The sequence below is a fragment of the Dysidea avara genome, chromosome 2 (genome assembly GCF_963678975.1).
Source record: "Dysidea avara chromosome 2, odDysAvar1.4, whole genome shotgun sequence".
In the NCBI taxonomy this organism is placed as follows: domain Eukaryota; kingdom Metazoa; phylum Porifera; class Demospongiae; order Dictyoceratida; family Dysideidae; genus Dysidea; species Dysidea avara.
The window spans coordinates 37,570,697-37,585,135 of NC_089273.1; the positions used below are offsets into that span (position 1 = coordinate 37,570,697).

At 39.0% G+C, this 14,439-nt stretch overlaps 1 protein-coding gene and 1 long non-coding RNA gene across 5 annotated transcripts in view; one reads left to right on the forward strand and one right to left on the reverse strand.

The window, feature by feature from the left end:
* The window catches only part of LOC136247254 (uncharacterized), a 100,329-nt gene extending 91,850 nt beyond the window's left edge, over positions 1 to 8,479 (reverse strand). The window contains exon 1 of the mRNA XM_066038881.1: positions 8,391 to 8,479. The gene's annotated coding sequence lies outside the window, so the exon portion shown is untranslated. The remainder of the gene's footprint in view (positions 1 to 8,390) is intronic.
* LOC136247264 (uncharacterized) lies at positions 5,335 to 7,267 on the forward strand. 4 transcript variants are annotated; one of them, XR_010697281.1, is made up of 5 exons: positions 5,335 to 5,439; positions 5,514 to 6,718; positions 6,860 to 6,910; positions 6,955 to 7,028; positions 7,083 to 7,267. It is a non-coding gene; the product is annotated as an uncharacterized lncRNA (long non-coding RNA). The 4 variants fall into 4 exon arrangements; XR_010697283.1 differs by having other exon boundaries at positions 5,514 to 6,106; positions 6,620 to 6,718; positions 6,860 to 7,028; XR_010697282.1 differs by having other exon boundaries at positions 5,514 to 5,867; positions 5,918 to 6,718; positions 6,860 to 7,028.
* Positions 8,480 to 14,439: the final 5,960 nt, after the last annotated feature.

Sequence of the window (14,439 nt, forward strand, 5' to 3'; positions counted from 1 at the left end):
AGAAAACACCATCATTCTTAAGTTTGGCCTAAGACGGAGTAAGTGACAAAGTTCCAGGTTTCAAAATTTAACTTACCAAAATCTTTGAGAGCGATAGATTTCCTCCCTTCCGTACAATGAATGGATCTTGTCTGATAGTATCTGGGTCAAAACTGTCTGTATTAACATGGACTCGTGAACATTTGTACCTGACGATTACAGAATTGAGCGGGCTTGTGCAAAGTGCATTTTGTACCTTTTTCTTGGCGTAAATAAACCGCCTTTCTTGCGGTGCTCCATTCTAATGGATGTCCTTGAAATCCCTGCGTGGCGTAATGTATGCCAATACCCTGCAAAGAAGGCATGATACAATACCGGTGGCCTTCGAGATTCTCTCCGTGATGTTGATAGAAATTTTACATTTCTTCGCTTCTTGCTTAAAGTACTCCCATAGTTTCATAAGTAGATACTTTGTTTGGCTGTTTAACATCTTTCCAAAAGGGTTCCGCTCCGCACTCGCTGACGGTACACTGGATGCCATATTCTCAACAATTAAGTGCGCGCCCGTAACATGGGCTTACGAATAAATGCGTCATAAACATTATGTTTAAAGCCTTTGATCTTGTATGGCTTCTTAATCAACAACCCAGGATTCAGCTCAACGCGAACGTACTATAGTCAAGTGTTGATAGATTCTCCATGTGAAGTAGTGTGGACACTAGTACATGTACAGAACCATCCCAATATAATTTTAGGATCCTTCTACTGTCCTCCTCATTCTCCAATATCAATTTGGGAAAAACTATCTGAATGTATACAACAAATTCAACAAATGTTTCCTGATGCAGTACTCATTCTTGGGGGTGATTTTAACTCCCCAGGAATTGATTGGTCTTCTGGTTGTGTAACTGATCTTATTTGCCAGTAGCATTTAGAGAATCATTAATTTTGCTATCCCTAAACTTTTTATTAGAGCAAATAGTTACCGAGCCTACTAAAGAAGAAAATATTTTAGACCTATGTTTTATATCGCATCCTAGCTATATTTGCCAATCTAGAACTGTTTCCGGCTTAAGTGATCATAATGCAGTAATTGTTGATCTGTTGAATTGTATTCCTTGTAATAGCAAACCTAGAAAGAAAATGTACTGTTTTAAAAGAGCAGACTGGGTCTCTCTCCATGACAAAGAAAGCAGCATTTCTACAGATTATTTACGACTAAATGAAACCAACTCGAGATCTGTTGAAGAAAACTGGAATTATATAAGTGAAAACCTCTTACAAGCTGTTGACACCTACATACCAACGAAATATATTTCTAGTCAGAAGAAATTTCCATGGATGACACCTTGCCTTAAAAGACTAATAAGGAAAAAGCAGACATTTTACAATAAAGCAAAGCGAACCAGGACAGCTACTGATTGGGCACAATTTAAGAACATTCTAAAGCAAGTATGCCGATCCATCCGACTACAACATAACAACTACCTTACCAACATTCTTAATTCCACAAGTAAACTGAAAGGAAACAAACCCTTTTGGAACTTTATCAAATCTCAGAACCGTGATCACACCGGAATTAGTGTAATACAAACCCCTGATGGAATAGTTACTACACCAAGCAGTAAAGCTGAAATTCTCAATAGTACATTTCAATTTGTCTTTACAGTAGAAGATCAAACTTCCTTACCTACATTACCTGAATCAATTCATCCACCCATAGAAGAGATAACCATCACAGAACCTGGTGTCTTTGCTCTCTTATCTCAGACAGATCCACACAAAGCAGGGGGCCCAGGCAACATTCCAGCTCGAATACTTAAAGAACTTGCATATCAGTTAACACCAATGCTTGCACACCTATTTCAACAATCTTTGACTGCTGGCGATATACCACAGGAGTGGAAGTCTGCATTTGTAACTCCAATATTTAAAAAAGGCAAAAGATATGATACATCTAACTATCGTCCAGTGTCCTTAACATCAGTTGTCTGCAAAACATTGGAACATATTTTAATCAGTCAGATTATGAAACACCTGGAAACAAATAGTATATTGTGTAACAACCAGTACGGATTTAGAGCTAGACGCTCTTGCAAATCACAACTCCTGCTAACAATTGATGATTTTGCTCGTGCATTAAATAACAGGCTACAAGTCGACATTGGAATTCTGGACTTCTCAAAGGCATTTGATAAAGTTCCACATGCCAGGCTTGTGAAGAAATTAGACTATTACGGTATACAAGGGAAAACACTTCAGTGGATTATATCTTTTCTACACAACAGATCACAGCAAGTAGTCATTGAGGGCACATACTCATCCCCATGCAAAGTTACTTCTGGAGTACCTCAGGGTACAGTTTTAGGACCAACACTATTTCTACTATATATTAATGATCTAATATCAAATATTCAGAGCACTGTTCGTTTATTTGCTGATGACTGTCTTATCTATCGACCAATAAATTCTCCTAATGATCATCAGTTATTACAACAAGACTTAAATACACTAAATACTTGGGCTAAAACATGGCAAATGAAATTTAATGTTGACAAGTGTTGCATTCTCCAGTTATCCAAACACCACCATAAAACAACATTTCTTTATCACATGTCAAACAAACCCCTCAAAGTTGTTGATCAGCATTCTTACCTTGGAATAATAATAGATCACCATCTTTCTTGGGGACCACAAGTTAACCATGTATGCAACAAGACAACCAGACTAATCGGTTTTTTACAGCGTAACTTAAGAAATTGTTCACGTGCACTTAATGAATTAAGCTATAAACAATTTATCTTACCTGTGCTGGAATATGCTGCTGCAATTTGGGACCCATACCACCTAAAAGACATAAATAAAATAGAAATGATACAACATAGAGCAGCTAGATTTGTCCTGAATCGACCATGGAGAAGGAATATGCGAGATTGTATAACTGAAATGCTAACATCATTAGAATGGCCACCACTCCAATTAAGGAGAAAATGTGCAAGATTAACTCTTTTATACAAGATTATCCACAACCTAACCGAAATACCTAACAGCTACTTACCAACATTATCACCTGTCACCATTACAAGATCTAATCATGAACAAAAATTCCTACACTATCATACATCAATAGACAACTATAAATACTCATTTTTTCCAAGAACAATACCAGAATGGAATGGACTACCACAAGACATCATCAACCAACAAACTATTGACTGCTTCAAACAATTATTATACAATCACTTTTGATTTTAATGTACATTAGCACTTATGCCCCAGGCGGGCTCTGCTAATTAAACAATATAATAATAATAATATAATAATATGAGGTTTGCTACCTGGGTACTAGTAATGATTGCCTGGGGCTGTTCCCATGAAGGCCTGGGTGTACCTTCGCCATAGACAGTAGTACAGAAAGACACGCTAATGTAGTTTTGACCGGATCTGAGAATACCGGACATAATCGCATTTTTAGAATTTCGTTTTATTAAATAGTTACAATCTACTTAGCCAAGTGTACCCACTGGCAAAGTTTCAGCATCTTTTGCGAATAACTTTAGTAGTTACAGCAATACAAAGTAGCAACAACAGAAAAATCGATTTGTACAGCAAGTAGAGTTTTTTCAGTCACGTGATAATAGGGCCACCCAATTTTTGATTAGAAAGTTGCCATTGATGTTCAACGTGGCAATGTTGCTTCTGTAATGGCAACAATACCATCATCCCAGGACTGGGCAGAGTTTGCCTAGCTGCCCACTGTTTTTTATTGATTGATATTATTATCATTTTCTAAAATGTTATTAGTTGTTTGCTATGAAAAAAAATTAATGCAAGTATAGGAATAATAAATTACAGGCACTTACAAAAACCATTGTGACTTGTCAACAGATTGAGATACGGGACTACAATTTTCATCATCATGTTCGCCATGAATAGGAGTATCAATTACTGGGTAAGTATTTACGGAATTTTTAAAGTGATACACTGTTAAAACAGGGGAGTAACAGTAACTATGGGGAGTAAAATAGTTTACTCTGAAAGGGGAGTTTGGATTATTTGGAGAGTAACAGTGGCCCACAAAGGGTAAAGAGAACTCCAAGTAAGTGAAGGCATCAAACTGCTATTTCTCAAGAACAATAAACGAGTGGAACATACTACCAGCTGATACAATTGAAATTGCAGATACTGATCTATTTACAGCTAGACTCCAATCATATTATTGTACCTAATGTATTTGTTTATGTGATTCCTGAGCACACCAGCACGGCTGACTGCTCAGTAAACAATAATAATAATAAAATAACTGAAGAGCTCCCATTACCAGCTAGCTAGTAGATAAGGTGAACTCAGTGAGCCAGTATAGCTACTGAGGCCACATTCGAATAAGCCACATGCAGGTTATAGCTGTCTCACTATGATATTTTCTCCATTAGGCTACTACAATGAGATAACTTGTTTCTCATCAACCGCCCGCATCAAATTTTCTTGTGTACATGTGAACTCATTATTGCAGATTCAGACATTACTCGTGAGTTTTTTCACTACTGTGCTGGTTCCAATGCTTTCTAGAGCATCAACAACCACTGAGGCACCATCAGTGAGTGCTATATGAGAATATTAGCATTAGTACCGTGACCTACCCTATGTCTACGAATGGGTTATCATCTCTAAGAGTCATAGTAGCTCTAGTGTTTCTTTTGTTACAAGCCTGCAGCAGCCCCTCCCCTAATAGACTAATCAGCCTGGAGATGCTAGCTAACACGGCATCGGCAGCTTCTGCTTGCTGCTGCTGCTGAAGATATGCCACCCCAAGACTGCATGGTGAAGGTACTAACTACTGTGGAGTTCTCTTAAAGGACTCTCTGATTTAGAAAGCCTTGTTATTACTGTGGTGAAGAAGCTGAAGTATATTTGAATTCTGAACTGCACGCCAAACACCTAAAATTCTAAAATAAAAAGGTAGACCATTATTATTGGTTTTGTCATAGATTCTCTAGTGTAGCTATAGTAGTAGCTACATTAAACTTCTGCAATTTATATGACTTTAAAAATAATGAGATAACCCTCCCGCCCGCATGTGTGATTCTATGAGAAGCTGATGAGAAACAAGTAATCTCATTGTAGTGGCCTTAACTAGCCAGTTCAATTCTAGCTATGAAATGTAAAAAGGAAAGTAATTCTTTAGGCTTCCTTTTCAATGGAAGCCAATTATTCACGTTTTAGCTATTTTACAGGCTAACCAAGACATAGTGAAGGAAACAGACAGTACTAAAGCAGGAGGACGAATTGTTACTCAAGAATATTTTGAAATACGTATGTATAATTATTAAATACCATTTCTATTACAAGCGCATTATTCAGAGTGAAGATCGTTACCATAGAAACGGCTTCTTTAACAACAGAGCCGTGTTGAGTAGTTGAAAGCGGTTTGCTTCTCTGAAGAATTGTAGTGCTTAAAAGGTGAAAGCTACTAAAGTGTTTACGTGTTCGTGAATAATTACTGGACGTTCCCTATCTCGTTCATTGTTTTTCAGGTACGCCGGTTTGAGCTCATATCTGAGTCGTCTCGTGTGACACACCGGGTTTATTAAACTGGCTCCAACGGAAGTCATCACTGCTCGTGAGGGTTTAGGCGCCTTATCGTGACACGGTAGAAATAGTTCAAGACTCAGGGAGAGAGAATAAAATTCGGCTGACTAAGTCGTATCACTGACTAGTACTTACAGTATTCAACCCATGCAAGCTCACCGCTAGCTACTAGTATTCAGTGTGTAAGAAGTTGAAGACTTGAGGAGGAGAGGAAAGCCACGTAGCTTAAACATGGCGTAGCTACATATCATGCCTGTCTGCTTTCAGTTGTTAACAGCTGAACACAATGATATTGCCTGGTCAGGTCATCAACCTGTATCATTGTCTGTATTACATGCAGATTCACTAGTAAGGTGTATCATCTGCAGTTAACAAGAATCTTTGATACAATGTACATTGTGTGTCTTCGACTTCATCAACTTTCCAAGTTATTCTTGACCTGTAAGGAGATAATGTTTATAGTTACATAAGCATATGTTCACCTTTTTAACACGGATGTCTCAATGTCACTGAGAACATAGAATTTAAACAACATCCAGTAAGTTTGTTAACATGGGCAGACTTTCAGTCTACAACAGCTATACAACTATTAAACAACTTATTGAATATATATAATAGATGGCAATGATTTCATCAGGCCCAGGAGATTTACCTCCTGTGGACACTTCAGTTTTTAAAGTTCCAATGGTTATAGTGTGCTCAGATTCTGAAATGTTCATTCTTTAATTTAAATTGCAATGATTACTGTTTACCATTGAACACAGCATAATTCATACACAAATGCTGACTGTATTTGTGACCCGGTCTGCGAAAAGGGCTCTTATAGCCTTTCCAATTATCCATGTTTGGCTAATCATAACTCCTAATCTACTAAAGCTATCATCATGTAATTACACCCACAGCTACTGCCAGGTTAGGGTTGTTGAGTGACCAAATTGTAGGATTGTACCATATTCACCAGTCAAGTTATGGGTTACCATATATATGCAATTGGAAAGGCTATAAGAGCCCTTTTCGCAGACCGGGTCACATTTATTCTGTCTATATTTAGGTGTTGGAACTAATAGTCCGAAAATTCTACCTTGGCTCAAACAAAAACAGACCACAGCCTCCAATAGTGAATAACATTAGAGTCATTTATAGATTTGAGGTTTGTTTGGTCTCATTATAGGGAGTTTTTTAAAAATAGTTGTTCCAATACTGAATAAAGACGGGGTTAGAATATGTAGTATTGGAACACTATTTTTGCTGTGACAGTGACTGTGCATCAATTTATAAACATATATTACAGGTACCACAAGGAACCAGTGAACAAATAGACAAACAAAATGATGAACTCCAGGTAGCAAAAAGGGTTGTTTTGCATGATAGCAACTGTGCTTACAGTACCAATGCTGCTGGTCTGGCAAAATAGTTTTTTACAACTTCGTTGGCAACTGTGTGTACCTTCAGCCATACAAGTAACAATTATGTAATTGTTGAATATTTCTTTACTATACTGCTATTTACTACAGCTGATAACATGTCACGTGGCAGGCAGTAACTCCAGTGAAGTGGAGTGAAGCGTCGTTTGCTGATGATGAAGCCTTGCTACTGATCTATTTTTCAGTGACTTTCCAATATTATAAAGCTGGATATTGTAAACATTTTGTTACAGTTTTGCTGTATGTCTTTAACATCATTTGAGATTTTATACAGAGTTATTTGTAGAATTTCATGGAGTAAAGGAAACACCTTGCATGTTTATGTGAACTCTCCTGGAGTAACTAAAACTCCCTAGAATAGATTTTTCAAAGCATTCCTGTTACTCCTTTGCAAGGTGTTAGTTACTCTCCACAAAAATATAGGAGTGTTAAATCCTCTCTACACTGGGAACTCCCCTAGGGGAGTAACAGTTACTCCTTATTTTTAACAGTGTATGTAAGTATTTCACCCAATGTATTCAATGCTTTATACTGTAAATTTAGGCTTTTGCGATTATGTCCCTTTTCACAGATCTGGTCACAATTACTATATGTGACCAGATTTTACAGAACCAAACCAAATCGCACATCAGGCAAAATCAAACTAACACCACCACTGTATAGCTACACTACCGTACTACAAGTTTTGACCCTCAGCACTACTCAAACTACACGAGGCTGGTTTTAGTAGACGTCTTTTCTGGGTGGTCTGGAGTGCCCAAATGGCGGTTTCAGGCCTTGTGAAGGACCTGGCTTGGCAAGAATCAGTGGTTTACTGGTGGACAGCCTTATAATGTTGGCCAGACGTGTTCTCTGTAGATTTTGCTACATATCAGCCACTAAGGAGCCAGCACAACCCTGTAATCTCGTGTCTGGACTCCAATCGTGGTCTGTCTCCATTTTGAGGCCTATCTTTTGCCCTCCCCACCACCCCCCAGCCTCCACCCCTTTGTGAGCACTCGTGATATTACTTCGCTCGTCTAACTGCTCAGATTTTCTATCTTATTTGGTGGGAAACTGTACAAGCAGCTACAAGTACTGGAAGTGGCTTGAAAGGTAACAGATTGATGCATCTTTTGTGTAAATTTCATACGTGTGCTTGCTATCCTTGGAGAGTTATGCTGGTTTCAATTCTTTAAAACCGTTTATCTCGAAACTTCTAATGTGCGATTTGGATCGTTTTTCCAAAATCCAGTCACATATTAATTTTATTATTATAAAAGGATCCAAGCAGGGAAAGGTAAAGTAGGACTATTACGTCTCAACTAGTAGGTGTCTAACTATGACAGTTACAATTACTTAGTCTGGACAAATCATGAAACATTTCAAAGCATACGTGCATTTATACAAAATACTCACAACCATATGTGACCTGTCCTGCAAAAACAGGATATGTGGGTGAAAACTAAATCCCATCACACTACAGGTTATATCTCAGGATTGAAATAACTGCATTCTGTAACTTGCATCATAAAGCCAATTAAATGCTTAATAAGAGCTGAAAATTTCATTGCCATAGCATTATTGTGCAAAAAGGCATAAGTGATGGAAATTTAAAAAAGTTGGTGAAAATCATGTGCCCACATGCTCTATTTTCACAGGCCCAGTCACATATTTGTACACAAAATGGTCTTACAATATCACCTGATATATCACATGATGGTCATATGATGTTTACAGGAAGTATAATGTGGTACAGATGTCATTAAATAAATGTCATTGAATCCCTAGAAGGAGTGTGGTAAACTTAATCACATAATCCAAGCAGTTTAACGTCATGCTCAGGACGGGAAACAGGGGAGCCATAAGTCTCCCCTAAGCATAAATCTTCCTGTTGTTATTTATTTATTATCAATTTACCACGAGGGAAGGAATAGCGCACAAAAGGCAAGCCTGTGTAAGGTACTGTCCTAGTACAAAACACATACAACCACTAGACAAAACACACAAAATAACACTTACAAAACAAATCAACAACAAATGTGACCCAGTCTGACAAAACCGGGCTTATCGCCTGTTTACAAATATCGAGAAATGCCGGTGTTAAGTATTTAGTGTGTTGTAGCTCGCCAATGTTTGAAGCTATGTGTACCAAATTTTCACACGTTTTACACCAATTCCTTACCTTCCAGAGCATCCACTGTGCAAGTAGCCGACAACTAAGTTTCCCGCCATTTTAGATAGTTTTAAAACCGAGGTTGACTGCATCAGGCGAGCTGCAAATTGGGTGGGAGGTGGGGACCTGGAAGGCGAACTGCAAATTGGGTGGGAGGTGGGGGCCCTGGAAGGCGAGCTGCAAATTGGATGGGAGGTGGGGGCTCTGGAAGGCGGGCAAGATGGTGTTCAAAAATTAAAAAGGAAGGCCAAGGGTTGAACTAGGCCAAGTTTTGGGCCATTGAGGTCTCAAAACTGGCTAAAATGAAAGGAAATTCACAGCAGAAGTACTTATTCAACACTACAGAGCTGTACAGCCACATACAGTCATTCCCAGGCTGACCAGAGCCGCTCCATTAAGGCCTCACACCACACGTACGGATCGCCACTTGGCTCGGGAAAAGCAGCCAGCAAAATCAGACCACTCAAGTCTTGCTGATTTTAAATGTGGAATTAGATAGTTTATTCATGTAGCTGTGTGTCCTAGGTGAAAAATCTAATCTACTGACATGGGCAATAAGACCGGTTTTGTCAGACTGGGTCACAAATCAAGACACACGATAGTGTGTCGTGCGGCCCAAGAAGCCGGCGCGCCACACCGTGAGTATATTAACAGGAAGAAAGAAAACGCAATTTTCACACCTATGTAGCTCTGTGATCCCTTATCCGATTGGAACCAAATTTGCTGGAGACGTGCCGCCCAGTTAGGGTAGTCTACATACCAAGTTTGAAGAAAATCGCTCCAGCCATTTCCGAGATACGAGCGAACAAAATTTCGTTTTAATTTCTTCGTTTTTTTCTTCTTCTTCTTCATTTTGCACACTTTGCAAAATTCGCCATAAAACACGAATGCGTGCTCGGATTTGGCTGAAATTTGGCACACTTAAAGGGCTCATTAAGGCGGATCTCCGTACCAACTTTGGTAGGAATCCGATGAACATTCACGGAGTTATGACCGATTATTTGCGTAAAATAAGGTCGAAGGTCTGTCACGCCTACAGGGTAAACGCCTTGGAGGAATCAGTTGACAATTGATATGTAGATGGAGCAACCATCGTAGGAGTGCCTTTTTGTGGTTTGAAAAGAATCGGGATAAAGACCTTGGAGATATGACACGAAACCCAACCTGTGTCAAAATTACGCGATCGATTTTTATGAATAAAAAAACTATTAGTTTTCGTATCTACCAGGCAAACCGCTTAGAGCAATGAGTTGAAAATCAGTATGTAGCTGGAATAATCATCATAGAAAGTCCTTGCAGTAGTACAGAAGAATCGGATTACAAATCACTGAGTTATGATTCGAAAGGCAACTAGGTGCAGCAAATGCGAGATCGACATACTCTAATAGAACAGTCACCCTAATAAAGTATTCAGCTGCATTTATAATTTACTCAGTTATATTACATTGTAAGTTATTCTGTAGGGAATTCAGCTACAAACAAGTCACCCTGTAGTCAGATCAGCTAGAAGAAGGTACCTAATAGAGAGTTCAGCTACAAATAAGCCATCATGTAGAGAGGTCAGCTCAAATAAATCACCCTGTAGAGAATTCAGCTACAAACAAATTGTCCTGTAGAGAGATCAGCTAGAAGAAGTTACCTTGTAGAGAGTTCAGTTACAAAGAAACAATCATGCAAAGAGTTTAGCTACAAACAAATCACCCAGTAAAAAGTTCCGCTATGAACAGATCACACTGTAGAGAGTTCAGTTAGAAACAAGTCATCCTGTAGAGAGATCAGCTAGAAGAAGTCACCTTGTAGAAAACAATCATGCAAAGAGTTTAGCTGCAAACAAATCACCCAGTAGAAAGTTCCGCTATTAACAGATCACACTGTAGAGAGTTCAGTTAGAAACAAGTCATCCTGTAGATAGATCAGCTAGAAGAAGTCACTTTGTAGAGAGTTCAGCTACAAAGAAACCACCATGTAAAAGAGTTCAGCTGCAAACAAATCACCTGTAGAGAATTCAACTACAAACAAATCACCCTGTAGAAAGATCAGCTAGAAAAAGTTACCTTGTAGAGAGTTCAGCTACACACAAATCACCCTGTAGAAAGTTCAGCTACAAACAAGTCACCCTGTAGAGAGATCAGCTAGAAACAAGTCAGCCTGTAGAGAGTCCAGCTAGAAGAAGTTACATTGTACAGAGTTCAGCTACAAAGAAACTACCATGTAGAGAGTTCAGCTGCAAATAAATCGCCCTGTAGAGAATTCAGCTGCAAACAAATCACCCTGTAGAAAAGTAGATCAGCTAGAAGAAGTTACCTTGTAGAGAGTTCAGCTACAAACAAATCACCCTGTAGAGAGTTCAGCTACAAACAAGTCACCATGTAGAGAGTTCAGCTAGAAGAAGTTACATTGTAGAGAGTTCAGCTACAAAGAAACTACCATGTAGAGAGTTCAGCTGCAAACAAATCGCCCTGTAGAGAATTCAGCTACAAACAAATTACCCTGTAAAAAGATCAGCTAGAAGAAGTTACCTTGTAGAGAGTTCAGCTACAAACAAATCACCCTGTAGAGAGTTCAGCTAGAAACAAGATACTCTGTAGAAAGATCAGCTAGAAACAAGCCACCCGTAGAGAGTTCAGCTAGAATAAGTTACACTGTAGAGAGTTCAGCTACAAAGAAACTACCATGTAGAGAGTTCAGCTGCAAACAAATCGCCTGTAGAGAATTCAGCTACAAACAAATCACCCTGTAGAAAGATCAGCTAGAAGAAGTTACCTTGTAGAGAGTTCAGCTACAAACAAATCACCCTGTAGAGAGTTCAGCTACAAACAAGTCACCCTGTAGAGAGATCAGCTAGAAACAAGTCATCCTGTAGAGAGTTCAGCTAGAAGAAGTTACATTGTAGAGAGTTCAGCTACAAAGAACTACCAAGTAGAGAGTTTAGCTGCAAAAAAATCGCCCTGTAGAGAATTCAGCTACAAACAAATCACCCTGTAGAAAGATCAGCTAGAAGAAGTTACCTTGTAGAGAGTTCAGCTACAAACAAATCACCTTGTAGAGAGTTCAGAAACAAACAAGTCACCCTATAGAGAGATCAGCTAGAAACAAGCCATCCGTAGAGAGTTTAGCTAGAAGAAGTTACATTATAGAGAGTTCAGCAGTTTAGCTGCAAACAAATCTCCCTGTAGAGAATTCAGCCACAAACAAATCACCCTGTAGAAAGATCAGCTAGAAGAAGTTACCTTGTAGAGAGTTCAGCTACAAACAAATCACCTTGTATAGTGAGTTCAGCTACAAACAAGTCACCCTGTAGAGAGATCAGCTAGAAACAAGCCACCGTAGAGAGTTTAGCTAGAAGAAGTTACATTGTAGAGAGTTCAGCAGTTTAGCTGCAAACAAATCGCCCTGTAGAGAATTCAGCTACAAACAAATCACCCTGTAGAAAGATCAGCTAGAAGAAGTTACCTTGTAGAGAGTTCAGCTACAACAAATCACCTTGTAGAGAGTTCAGCTACAAACAAGTCACCCTGTAGAGAGATCAGCTAGAAACAAGTCATCCTGTAGAGAGTTCAGCTAGAAGAAGTTACATTGTAGAGAGTTCAGCTACAAGGAACTACCATGTAGAGAGTTTAGCTGCAAAAAAATCGCCCTGTAGAGAATTCAGCTACAAACAAATCACCCTGTAGAAAGATCAGCTAGAAGAAGTTACCTTGTAGATAGTTCAGCTACAAACAAATCACCTTGTATAGTGAGTTCAGCTACAAACAAGTCACCCTGTAGAGAGATCAGCTAGAAACAAGCCACCGTAGAGAGTTTAGCTAGAAGAAGTTACATTGTAGAGAGTTCAGCAGTTTAGCTGCAAACAAATCGCCCTGTAGAGAATTCAGCTACAAACAAATCACCCTGTAGAAAGATCAGCTAGAAGAAGTTACCTTGTAGAGAGTTCAGCTACAACAAATCACCTTGTAGAGAGTTCAGCTACAAACAAGTCACCCTGTAGAGAGATCAGCTAGAAACAAGTCATCCTGTAGAGTGTTCAGCTAGAAGAAGTTACATTGTAGAGAGTTCAGCTACAAAGAACTACCATGTAGAGAGTTCAGCTGCAAACAAATTGCCCTGTAGAGAATTCAGCTACAAACAAATCACCCTGTAGAAAGATCAGCTAGAAGAAGTTACCTTGTAGAGAGTTCAGCTACAAACAAATCACCTTGTAGAGAGTTCAGCTACAAACAAGTCACCCTGTAGAGAGATCAGTTAGAAACAAGCCATCCGTCGAGAGTTTAGCTAGAAGAAGTTACATTATAGAGAGTTCAGCAGTTTAGCTGCAAACAAATCTCCCTGTAGAGAATTCAGCTACAAACAAATCACCCTGTAGAAAGATCAGCTAGAAGAAGTTACCTTGTAGAGAGTTCAGCTACAAACAAATCACCTTGTAGAGAGTTCAGCTACAAACAAGTCACCCTGTAGAGAGATCAGCTAGAAACAAGCCACCGTAGAGAGTTTAGCTAGAAGAAGTTACATTGTAGAGAGTTCAGTAGTTTAGCTGCAAACAAATCGCCCTGTAGAGAATTCAGCTACAAACAAATCACCCTGTAGAAAGATAAGCTAGAAGCAGTTACCTTGTAGAGAGTTCAGCTACAAACAAATCACCCTGTAGAGAGTTCAGCTACAAACAAGTCATCCGGTAGAGGGATCAGCTAGAAGGATCACCTTGCAGAGAGGTCAGCTACAAAGAAATCACCCTGCTTCATCTTTTCTTCTTCCTGTAGTAAAGAAAAAAATGACAGGTTAAAAGCCCTAAAGCCGGCCATAGGCCGGCGGCTTTGGGGTATACAAATGCAAAAAGAAGTGAAATCTAATCCAAAACAGCCAAGCTGTAAAAAAAGAGTGCGGCCCTGAGTAAGGCTATGGTGAAAAAAGATGTGAAATCCAAGGTGGCAGCCAAGAATTGGCTGTGATGGTAGGTTAATGGTAAAAATTTTAATAACAACAATTCAGTGAATTTGGTGCCACTTGGTCTTGGCACAAAATTCACTTGAATTGTCGTTATTAAAAATTTTACCATTAACCTACCATCGCAGCCATTTCTTGGCCGCCACCTTGGATTTCACATCTTTTTTCACCATAGCCTTTCTCAGGGCCGCACTCTTTTTTTACAGCTTGGCTGTTTTGGATTAGATATAATTACATCTACAAAACAACAAATCAACGATGATAAATTACATTTAAAATTTACAACAAAACTGTTTGTAAATAGCGTGGCGAAAAACAGAATGGCTCTCAATTCCCACAATACTCATTGGT